The 12,662-nt window shown below is 46.3% G+C and overlaps 1 protein-coding gene and 1 pseudogene across 3 annotated transcripts in view; one reads left to right on the top strand and one right to left on the bottom strand.

The window, feature by feature from the left end:
* Nucleotides 1–12,621, bottom strand: part of SNAP47 (synaptosomal-associated protein, 47kDa) — a 119,039-nt gene extending 106,418 nt beyond the window's left edge. For all 3 annotated transcript variants that reach the window (XM_005853180.2, XM_005853179.2, XM_005853178.2), the window contains exon 1: nucleotides 12,253–12,621. The gene's annotated coding sequence lies outside the window, so the exon portion shown is untranslated. The remainder of the gene's footprint in view (nucleotides 1–12,252) is intronic.
* LOC102243208 lies at nucleotides 2,089–4,842 on the top strand (annotated as a pseudogene).
* Nucleotides 12,622–12,662: the final 41 nt, after the last annotated feature.

The raw sequence follows: 12,662 nt of genomic DNA, 5'->3' as shown, positions 1-12,662 counted from the left end.
CCCCCCGAGTGCACAAATTTTTGTGCACCGGGCCTCTAGTCCTATATAATAAAAGCCTAATATGCTAAGTGTCCAGTCGACCGGTCGGTATGACGTGCACTGACCACCAGGGTACAGACAGTTGACCGGCTGACCAGTCGCTATGATGTGCACTGACCACCAGGGGCAGAGTGTCAACCGGTCAACCAGTCGCTATGACGTGCACTGACCACCAGGGGGCAGACGCTCCCACACATAGATTAGCTTGCTGCTGGGGTCCCGCCGATCGGAACTGAGCGAGACAGGCCGGACACGCCCTGGAGCCCTTCCGCGGTACCTCCCTGGCTGGCCAACCTCCCGCATTTCTCCCTGGCCCAGATTGTGCACCAGAGGGGTCCCTCAGCCTGGCCTGCACCCTCTCGCAATTCGGGACCCCTCGTAGGATGTCCGAGAGCTGTTTTTGGCCCGATCCTGTGGGCCAGGCTGAGGGACCCCACTGGTGCACAAATTCATGCACTGGGCCTCTAGTCTCAAATAAAACTAAATATTTAGGAAGCAAACTCCAGAAACCCACTCAATTCATAACACCCTAGGATGTTTCTATTGGACTTAAAGGAATACTAAAGCTTTCCCCAAATTTTGATTCACTTTAAAAATAAGCGTATTGACGGCCGGCATGGCTCAGTGGTTGAGCGTCAACCTATGAACCAGGAGGTCACAGTTCTATTCCTGCTCAGGGCCTGGGTTGCGGGCTCAATTCCCAGTGTGGGGCTTGCAAGAGGCAGCCAACTGATGATTCTCTCTCAGTATTGATGTTTTTATCTCTGTCTCCTTCTCTCTTCCTCTCTGAAATAAAAATTTAAAAGTAAATAAATAAATAAAGCATACGAAAAGTTCAGAAACAAGAAGTCAGAATGCTGGTTATAATTGGGTAGATGGGAGGGAGCCTATATATAGGTGCCTCTGTGGCTGGTGATATTCTTCTTGTCCTGGGTGTACTCATTTTGTAATAATTCAAAATTGTGCATTTTCTTTTCTTGTGATTTATTCATTATTTTGCATTAATACTTCAATAAAAGGTTTATTGAATGTTTAGCAATATAAACTGTATTAAAAAGTACTAATAAATGTCCATATGAAAGGTATACCAGAACTGAATTTCAACTGGATGCTACAATTTCACAAACATCTGAAATCACTGCCCTAGGCAGAAGCACAATTAGAAGACACACCACCACATGGCTGTCACACTAGTAACAGCAGATGTGCCATCTTATTTGCATGTGACTGCTTGTCAGTTACTTACCTCTCTGCCTCCATTTCCTGATCTGTAAGTAGAGATAGAATTGTCCCTATCCCGCACCACAGTGGTAAACTTTAACTGATTTGATATATCAAAGGCACTTAGAAGAGCACCTGGCTCCTATATGCTACATGTGACATTATGATCATATTTAATCATACAAAATATCTAGAACTAACTCTGCTCATCGCTTAGAAGTGGGAAAAGTCTATAGCTTCCTCTGGACTCTTTTTTTTTATTTCTCATATGACTGCTAGAATGTCTCGTCCAAAATCTGCCATTTGGCCTAACTGGTTTTTACTCTCTGATCAGAGTTGGCTACAGACAGCACCTAGCCACAAAAACAAACAGACACACACAAACATGATGATGAAGAAAAGAAAAGATGGAAGAATGTGCCCAGTGAACACAAAGTTAAGGTGCCAGGTTAAAGCAAGACAAGTCGATCCCACCACAGGACAAATAAATTTAACTTCTATGTTAATCCAACTCAAGTACTTCACTAGTGCATCCTGGAACGTCTCTTCATCACCACAGGAAGGGCAGGCCTACTCATCTCAGATGCACACACATGCCAACCGGTTCCTGGTACTCATCGGTACAGATCATCAGCTGGGCTAATGACTAATACCTGAAATTAAGACAAGCCTAAAGAAGATCTGCCATATTAAGTGTGAGAACTCTGTCATCATTGCAAAATAAAACATGGTACTCAGAAGTACTCTCTATAAAGATATCAGGGCTGGCGGGATCACAGAAACCATCTGCCCAACTCACATTTCATAGATGAATGTGCATAGCATGTCATGGCAGAAGCTCTGAAGTCCACTGAGAGGCTGGTCAATACTCACTCAAGAGTACTAACATCAAGTGTTTTGCACAAGTGTCAATTCTGAGAAAGAATCAGCCTTAGGATCTGGATATTTAAGGAGATACAGTACAGTTCAGACACCAGAGTAATACAGGTAAGGAGACATAACACTTACAAATAAGAAACAGTAAGACTTCACATACTTGGACTAAAGAGCAAAGATAATATGTGGTAATCCTGGAACAGGCTGCTGTGGATTAAGACTATAGGGAAGGCAAGCCTTCTACTTGAAGAATGTGGTACAACTGGAGCAGAAAGCAGCAGGCCCAGTGCACCTTTTCGCATTGATAAGCATCACCACCCAGGCCACAGAGGAGGACCTGAGGCTGGCAGGGTCAGAAATTTGCCCAAAGAGACAAACCCAAGAATCTGTCTTCTTAGCCAGGATGACAATTAATGCCAGACCAAGGAAAATCACAACACTAAAAATTCAGGCAATGGAAAAAGGCTGGTGATTTATCCATCGTGACTACGTAATGAAGTTTCTATAAACGCCCAAGAGGATGGGGCTACAAGAGCTTCCGGGTTCATGAACTTCTGGAGATGCGTGGAGAGTGGCACACCTGGATCAGGCATGGAAACTTTGGGCCCCTTCCCACATACCTTTCCCTGTGCATCTCTTCCATCTAGCTGTTCTGAATTATATCCTTTTTACAGCAAACCAGTGATGCAAAATTAAGGAGGAGCCCAAAACAGTTTCTTGGACGCCCTGTGAATATCAGAAAGTATATTTTGGAGGGGTTAAAAGACCAAGGGATATGGTTTTCACATCTGCTTCCATGGAACCCAACCAATCTTCACTGGGAAACAGAAACAAACCATGCCAAGAGATCTACCCTAAATAGGAAAGAAGCTATTAAAGGATTCCAATCTCCTCTTCCTTCCCTGTGCCCAAACTCTACTGATCTCCCATACCATAAAGATGATTTGGTGGAGGAAGAAACTCTATCGGCAGCCTAACCTGTGGGCCCTGGGCTCTATCTGCTGTTGGCCATTGTTGCTCTGAGATTCTCTCTCAGATTGAAATGTGACTTTGATTCCCTGGATCTGGAGTCCACAGACTTTCGAAGCAAGCACTATAGAGACATCTTGTACAAGTCCCTGCAGTTGACAGCAAGGAGATCCATCAACTCTTCTAGAATCACCAAGGGGACAAGGAAGCAATGATTGAGGCTCTTCTGGACAGGCTGGAAGTTAAGAAGAAGTGGGAGCCTTTTATAGACACTGACTACATCAACATGACCAGAGACGGTGAGTTCTTTAAAGCCAAAAGGAAGTTCATACTGTACCCACTCAGCAAAGAAGAGTTAGACTTCCCTATTGCATACTCTATGGTGGTCCACAAGAAGACTGAAAACTTTGAAAGGCTGCTGAGAGCTGTGTATACTCCTCAGAACATATATTGTGTTCACGTGGATGAGAAGTCCCCAGAAACTTTCGAAGAGGCATTCAGGGCAATTATTTCGTGCTTCCCAAATGTCTTGATGGCCAGTAAGTTGGTTCGGGTGGTTTATGCCTCCTGCTCCAGGGTACAGGCAGACCTGAACTGTATGGAAGACTTGCTCCAGAGCTCAATGCTATGGAAATACTTCCTGAATACATGCGGAACAGACTTTCCTATAAAGACCAATGCCGATATGGTCCTGGCCCTCAAAATGTTGAATGGGAAGAACAGTATGGAGTCCGAGATACCTACTGAGTACAAAATATCACTATGAGGTAACAGACACAATATACATAACTAACAAGATGAAGGATCCTCCACCTAATATTTTACCTATTTCATGGGGAATGCCTACATTGTGGCTTCTTGAGGCTTTGTCCAGCAGGTCTTCGAGAACCCCAAAGCCCAGCAACTTATTGAGTGGGCAAGATACCTACAGCCCCAATGAACACCTCTGGGCCATGCTTCAGCGTGCCCCATGGATGCCTGGCTCTGTTCCCTACCACCCCAAGTTTCACATGTCAGACACAGCTGCCACTACCAGGCTGGTAAAGTGGCAGGGCCATAAAAGAGACATCAGCATGGGGGCACCTTATGCACCTTGCTCTGGAACCCACCAGCAGTCTATCTGTATTTATGGCGTTGGGGACTTTCACTGGATTCTTCAGAACCATCACCTGTTGACCAACAAGTTTAACCTAAAGGTGGATAATAATGTTCTTCAGTGCTTAGAACAGTGGTTCTCAACCTTCTGGCCCTTTAAATACAGTTCCTCATGTTGTGACCCAACCATAAAATTATTTTCGTTGCTACTTCATAACTATAATGTTGCTACTGTTATGAATCGTAATGTAAATATCTGATATGCAGGATAGTCTTAGGCGACCCCTGTGGAATAGTCATTCGACTGCCAAAGGGGTCGCAACCCACAGGTTGAGAACCGCTGGCTTAGAAGAATACTTAGGGTATAAGGCCATCTACAGACTGAACTCGGATACACTGAGAGAACTGCTACCTCAGATTGAAATGCAGGGCAAGAACATGTGCAAACATGCCCAGAATGTTCTGGGACAGTGTGAGTGGGAGACCAGGTCTCTGGAATCCATGGCATCCCTCAGGGTTAGGGGGCTGCTACTGGAGTGTGGGTAAGTAGATCTGTTGCTTTGCAAATTGCTATCCCGGATGAACACTGACTTAGCTCTCCCCATTCCCAGTAGCCTCTCCACTGACTTTCTCACAGAGTGAGCTAGCTATTTGGGAGAGCCAGGGAGGGAAGTGTGACAGGGGACCCTGGACTTTAGTTGAATGCTTGGTGTCCAGCTTTTCCATTCTGTGGAGATGCCATTCCTAATAATTCTATGCTTGATTGTGGGGAGGGGAGTTTAATGAAAAGAGGGCCTTCTCTTGTACTATTAACTTAAAAATATATAGCTCCTAATTCAAACTTCTACCTCCGCTTTCTGTTTGGGAAGCCAGAAATAAGACAAAAGTGTGATACTTTTTTTCATTACTATTGATGGCATTTAAAATCCCTCGTGGCTGGCCAGAGACTCCCCATTATTCCAAAATGATCATGGCAGGCTGTATAAATAGCAAATTCAAAAAAATATAGAGGTACAGAGCTGATGCTTTCATTGTTGAAAGCCCTCCTCATGTTGTTTACATTGCCAGATTCGTGACTCTTCTGTATGGGAAAAGGCAGGGTGATTTAACCAATCTGACCACCGTATCTTTATGGGGAAATTACAACCCTAATTTAGTTGGCTTCACAGCCAAAGCTTAACGTTCTATAACAAAGATAATAGCTAGTTTAGGTAAGATTACCATATAATTTTTGTCCAAACTGGAACACTTTTACAGGAGGGAGGGCGGCTATACTATTAAAATTATGTGGGGAAACAAGAATAAACTACGACTGTTTAGCTAAACCAGAAAATCAGGTTATTTCACATTTACTAGTAGGCCTTTTGAGTGAAAACTCTTTTAAGTATGTGCATGGAAGAGTCACTATTTGTGGTTCTCTGGCTTATACATTTCCTCGTGCGGAGACAATTATGTGTGTGTGTGTTTACCACCACTCCCCCAAAATGTTACCCAGTGAAACGATGATCTCTGAAGCTCCAGAGATAATTGTCATAGTATTATGACAATTGGCTATTGGCTATTAGAAATACTCTTCTGTGATGGAAAGGGGATACTACATAAAAAGAAGCATATCTTGTATATAGTACAGTTGATCTTCTGCATACAATATGCTTTGGAAAAGTGACTTAAATACAAATTAATTTGTGTAATTTGAAAAAAAAATGCAGGCCATGACAGGGAGAACCAAGATGGTGGCATAGGTAAACGCCTGTACTCTCTGCCTCCCACAATCACATCAAAATTACAACTAAAATACAGAACAACCATCATTCAGAACCACCTGAAAGCTGGCTGAATGTAAGTTCTACAACTAGAGAAGTAAAGAAGAAAGCACATCAAGACTGGTAAGAGGGGCAGAGACGCGGAACAGGCTGGTCTGACACCCACATGTGCTTTTTTTTTAATCTGGAGGGAGATCATCTCTGCAAAGGCCACAGGTGAGAAGCAGGGGATCCCAGCTGCACACCGGAACCCAAGCCCCAGGTTCCAGAGCTGGGAAGAGAAGTCCCAGTAACTTCAGGCTGAGTGATACAGAGGCTGCTGGAGAACCAGGTGTTCCTTTTAAGAGGCCGACACACAAACTTACTTAGACTTGATCTCTCTGAGCTCCAGCGCTGGGAGGCTTTGGGAGACCCAAACAAACAAGGGGAGGAACTGTATTGTCTGGCATCAGGGCAGGAACTCAGGGGTGGCTTTCTTCCAGATGGGGGTGCTTCCAGGGGTCATTGTTCCTGTGCTGGGTCCTCCCCCATTGCAGAGATGGCTGGCAGCCATATCTGAGTTTCCATCAGCATGACTCACACTGTTTGCTGAACCCTGATGATTCTCTGAGACCCCACCCTAACCAATTTGCAGCCCCACCCAAGCTGTTTTTCCATATGAATAGTCTGTCTGGCTCAGGTTTCAGACTTTGCTAAAATCTCTCAAACAAACTGCAACTGGCATCAGTGTGCCCCAATAAAAGGCCCAAGACCCGGCACTAGCACAAGTCTGCCTTGCTTCACAGCTAGGCCTCACCTGGGCATCGGAAGGGCCCAATACAAATAGCAGCAGTCTGTGGATCTCTCTGTAGCTCCTGCTGGGTAGCCCCAGGCAGTGGCTGACTTTGCACATCTCTGGAGGACCTAGAGCAGCCGTGGGCAAACTACGGCCCACGGGCTGGATCCGGCCCGTTTGAAATGAATAAAACTAAAAAAAAAAAAAACCGTACCCTTTTATGTAATGATGTTTACTTTGAATTTATATTAGTTCACACAAACACTCCATCCATGCTTTTGTTCCGGCCCTCCAGTACAGTTTAAGAACCCATTGTGGCCCTTGAGTCAAAAAGTTTGCCCACCCCTGACCTAGAGCCAGTGGACAGCTTCAGACCATAACAGATTACAACTCTACACATCCACAAGCAATAAAGGGGCTGACTCAGTGAGCACCAAAGCCCCACTGAAGCAAGTCCTGCTCCATTGGGGTGTCTCCTGTGCAGCAGCTCTCCCACTGTGGTTGCAGCTGGTCCTCACAGCCAATTGGCCTGGAGGTCAACTCCTCCCAGTGACATCAACAGCAATCAAGGCTCAACTACAACAATACTATGCACACAGCCCACACAGGGGTACACCTAGAGTGCCCAGCTCAGGTGACTGGGGAGGCTGAAAAGGACCAGTCAGAAATTAAGCATACACTAACTCAGTGGTCGGCAAACTGGCCCCTTGAGTGTGGCTCTTCCACAAAATATCACGTGCGGGCGCGCACGTACAGTGCGATTGAAACTTCGTGGCCCATGCCACGGGGCCAAAGAGCCGCATGTGGCTCTCGAGCCACGGTTTGCCGACCACTGCACTAACTGAAATAAAGAATAATTTACAGGGATTCAACAACAGAGGAAAGGATTCTGAGAATCAAATCAATGATTTGGAATATGAGGAAGCAAAAAACAATCAGAAGAGCAAAAAGAAAAATGAATTAAAAAAATATGAAGATAGTGTAAGGAACCTCTGGGACAACTTCAAACATACCAACATTTGCATTATGGGAGTGCCAAAAGGAGAAGAGAAAGAGTAAGATACTGAAAACCTATTTGAAGAAAGAATGACAGAAAACTTCCCCTACCTAGTGAAAGAAATAGACTTATAAGTCCAGGAAGTGCAGACAGTCCCAAATAGGAGGAACCCAGAGAGGCCCACACAAAGACACATCAGATTAAAATGCCAAGGGTTAAAGACAAAGAGAGTATCTTAAAAGCAGCAAGAGAAAAGCAGTCCATTACCTACAAGGGAGCATCCATACAACTATCAGCTGATTTCTCAACAGAAACTTTGCAGGCCAAAAGGGAGTAGCAAGAAATATTCAAGGTGATGAACAGTAAGGACCTACAACCAAGATTACTTTATCCAGCAAAGCTACCATTCAGAATTGAAGGTCAGATAGAGAGCTTTACAGATAAGAAAAAGCTAAAGGAGTTTATCACCATCAAACCAGTATTACATGAAATGTTGAAGGGTATTTTTGAAGAAGAGGAGGAGGAGGAGGAGAAGGAGGAGGAAGAAAATAAAAAATATGAACTATAAAATGGTAATAAATACATATCTATCAATAATTAAATCTGAAAATCAAAATAAACCAACAAGAAATCTAATGAACAAAATAAACTGGTGAATAAAATAGAATCAGAGGCATGAAAATATGGAACAGACTGACAAATCTCAGAGGGAAGGGGGTAGGGGGCAGGAAGAGATTAACCAAAGATCTTACTTATGGACACAGACAGAAGGGTGGTAAAGGCCTGGGGCAGGGCGGGATAGGAACCAGGTGTGGGCGGGGGGGGGGGCCAATGGGGGAGAAAAATGGGGACATCTGTAATACTCTCAACAGTAAAGATTTAAAAAGAAAAAAAAAGGGTGAAAAGATAAAATAAAATAAAAATGCAGGCAACAACAGCCTCACACTCTCATCCCAGGAGACTCTGAAGGAGCCAGAAAGTCCACGCTCTTATGTCACTGGCAAGTCAGCAAGGAGTTCCTCAGCTGTCTGACTCCTGACCTCTGAACAGAGGACAGTGGTATCTTCTTGAGGGGCCTGACCTATGAGCTCTCCACACACGCTGGACCTTGCAGAAGCTCATCGTGGGGGCAAGAGTAGCTGGGCCTGCCTTTCCTCTATGCCAACGGCTCAAGCAGGATAGAGGGAACCTTAAGGCACCTGCATCTTCATCAGCCCTTTCTCCCTAGTGAGAGGAGCACTCACCTGGGTATTCTGAGACAAGCACAGACAAAATGCAGAACATGGCTGCGTGGGACTGACCTCTCACAGGACAGGACGCAGGTGCCACAGGCCCCAGCCGGTTATGACCAACATACCTACCATGCACACAACCTGCTAGATTGTGAAAAATGCCAAAGGTCTCTACTTTCAGAATTAGGGGTTGACTATGACATCAGTGTCACCATGGTTTTCAGGCTTTCAGTGTTTTCATGTCTGACAAATGTTGGGGGCCAAGTATCTCAGGCCTCCATCACAGCAGCATGCTCACAGCCCTGGTCAACCCTGAACCTGCTGCTCCAGGACACTGAATGGCCTTTGCCCCAGTGACATCATCTCTCCCAAAATGGAGCCTCATCATGGAGCCCTCATCAACCACAGCACTCACCACAACTCCTAAGAGCCTATAAATGTGCTCACATGAGGGACAACTGGGTCTGCATACTGGAGAAGCAAACATCATGCGGAGATTGCCTTGTGCACAGTGCCAGCACATCCAGGCACCCAGGAAGTATCTGCTAAGTCAGTGATGGCGAACCTTTTGAGCTCGGCATGTCAGCATTTTGAAAAACCCTAACTTAACTCTGGTGCCGTGTCACATATAGAAATTTTTTGATATTTGCAACCATAGTAAAACAAAGATTTATATTTTTGATATTTATTTTATATATTTAAATGCCATTTAACAAAGAAAAATCAACCAAAAAAATAAGTTCACATGTCACCTCTGACATGCGTGTCATAGGTTCGCCATCACTGTGCTAAGTGAATCCCATGCCATGTGGAAACATCAACTGTCCACTGTGGACTGCTTTCCTCCTTTATGTGCTGATGCAGGTCCGATATGTGCTGAGTTCTGGAGTCCTTACTTGGTCCTCACCTGCTGTAATCTAGAACCTACATCTTCTAGTGAAAGACTTACAGACTTGCATGAACCCTGAAAATAGAGCTGAAATGGGAAGGGAAGCTCATGACAAGGCTCCCCAGGATGTTTGGAGCTCATCGGCAGAATGATGCTCTAGGTTACTGGACCACACTTATGATGCACGGCATTTAGTATAACATCTCTTTCAGCTCTTGCATCAGAACTGTGCCTACAGTGAAAAAGTATCAAGTAAACACCTATTTTTAGTTAATTTCCAGAGTAACAGAACCAGCAACATTTTACACACCTTCCAATAACTCCTGACCACAAGAAGGCTTAGAGTCAGAACAGTGGGAGCAGTGTCTCCAGGTGCCATGGCCAGCCTTTTCCATTACCTTCATCTCCTGCTCCTCAGAGGCACCCACTTTCAACCTGGGAGGTTCCAAGTGCTATTTGGATGTTTTACTGTAGCAGCATGGTGTATTCACAGGGCGTGCCCCATCTTACTAGCTCCTCAGAGTAAATAGGACTTTATGTAATTCCCACTGCATTTCCTACAAAAGTAAACACTACAAAGTGCTTAGTTTTAAACTCCCTCCTGCTGTTTTCTCGCTGACCCTCTGAGGGGTGTTTCACAGGAAAGTACCCAACCCCAGGGATGTGACTCCCCAGGATGTGACCACAGTATGTCTGAGTGGGGCCCAAGCATGTACATTTCTCACCAGTTCCAGGTGATGCTAAGGCTGCCGTCTAGTGGCCTTTGAGGGACACAGACCTGCTCTCACTGGTTCTGTCAGAGACTTGTGTGTACAGTGGTGGTGACACTGCTCGTGCTAGAAGGTCACCGTGTGGGCTAGGCGAAATACAACACAAATGCCTGGAACAGCCAATGCTCAAAAAAGGGCCTATCTCTTACCCTTGAGGGACAACCTTGGGGAGCATGTGGACCTGCTGGCCCAAAGCCTCCCCTTTCTTAGGAAATTTACTCTCAACCACACACCTTCAGGAGCTGGATTCCTCCCAGGCAATACCCAACTGAATTTCATTTCTCCCATGGGGAAAACTTTGACCCATATTTCCCAAATCTTTATACTAGTATACTTATGAATACTTTGCCCCTCTGCCCCCCATGATCCACAACTGTGTGAGTGTGCAGGGAGGAAGAGGATACAAAGGAATGAATAAATGAATGAACACATATCTGGAATGATAGCTCTACATCAAAACGGAAAACATGCTCATCTCTGGATGGGATTATGGGTGACTCTTTTTCTCCATTTAGCCTTCCCCTTGTGTTCTGACTGTCTGCCCTAAACTAACCAGCCCAATGAAGAATGCCACACCTTAAACACACAGGCAGATGGGACACAGATCACACACCTCCCACTGCTCCACTTGCCACACAATATCCACCCCCAGTCCCATCTCTCCCATGTTCTTTTTTGTTGTTGTTAATCCTCACCCAAGGATATTTTTTCCATTGCTTTTTAAAGAAAGTAGAAAGGAAGAGGAAAGGGGAAGGGGAGGAAGTTGAGGGGAAAGAGGAGAGGGAGGGGAAGGGGGAGTTGGAAGGGAAAGGGGGGAAGGAAGCAGGAGAGGAGGGAAGGGAGAGGGGAGGGAAGGAGGAGTGAAGGAGGAGGGGGAGGGAGGATGCATCTTTCCCTCCAGGAAATGGGAGAGAGGTCTTATTTGCTTTTTCTTCTGCCTTACTATGTTGGAGATGTGTGAAGTTCTGCCCAACTCTGTTCTCTCTTGCTGACGCTCCACATACATGTATTCAATCTGACAAGTTCACACAGTAACCAGTCTGGTCTCTTTCTTTCCATGCTGAGGTGGGTAGGTTTGTGAGGGTAGGACACTGATTTCTCCCATATGTTGAGACATGACATGTCACCCCCACCACCTTTCCACTCATGTCCCTCCATTTTAGGCCTGTGGGATATGCAAGCTCAAATCCCCATCCTTGATCACCACACCCTCTTTTCAAGTCTTCCCATTACTCCACAATCCCTCCTAGCATCTTCCAGGCAACTACCAACCCCTCCAAGTCCCCGCTATCTCTCCAGCCCTCCCTCCCCCATCCTTCAGGTCTCCGCCATCCCCCTAGGCTCCCATCATCCCCTCCAGGTCCCCATGGTTCCTCTAGGGCTCCTAGAGTCCTCCTTGACCTAGACTCTAGGCCCTTCATTATTCCCTCCAGGTTTCCACCATCACCATACGCCCCCATTATCTCCTCTAGATTCCCACAATCTCCCTAGGCCCTCTTATTCCCCTTACGCCCCCACCGTCCTCTCCAGGTCCCCCATCATCCCCTTAGTCCTTCACTATCCCCCAGTACCCCACCTTTGGCCCTTCTGTCCCTTTCTCAGCCCGGCCCACAACCCACCACCTACCGCAGTCCCTGGGGCACTGGAAAGAGGAGGGGTCCTCACTGCCAGATAGACTAGGGACGACGCGCTCCTGAGTCTTGAGGCGCGAAGATGACGAGACGCGGGGTGGGCGCCGTTTGAAAAGCTCAGGCGCTGTGTGGACCGGAGCTGTGTCGGGTGTTTGAGGGCTGTCCCAGGCCACCGTACCAGCGCCGGGGAGGACCGCCGTGGTGTGTCTCAGGGACCGGCGCTCCGCGGCACCGGCTCCGGCAGGAACTCTGACTGGGGCGTCTTGGTTCCTCTGGCGCTGGTGTGTGCCTCGCGATCTCGTTCCCGCCAGCGCGCGGGTACCCAAGGCGTCTGTGCGGAAGTAGTTTTAAGAAGTACTTCCTTTCACCTCCCAGGTTAACACGCCTGGCGGTGGGAGGCCCGAG

The sequence above is a fragment of the Myotis brandtii genome, unplaced genomic scaffold, assembly GCF_000412655.1.
Source record: "Myotis brandtii unplaced genomic scaffold, ASM41265v1 scaffold100, whole genome shotgun sequence".
NCBI lineage: Eukaryota > Metazoa > Chordata > Mammalia > Chiroptera > Vespertilionidae > Myotis > Myotis brandtii.
The sequence above is the reverse complement of the archived record's forward strand: the minus strand, read 5'-3'. Positions and strand labels throughout refer to the sequence as shown.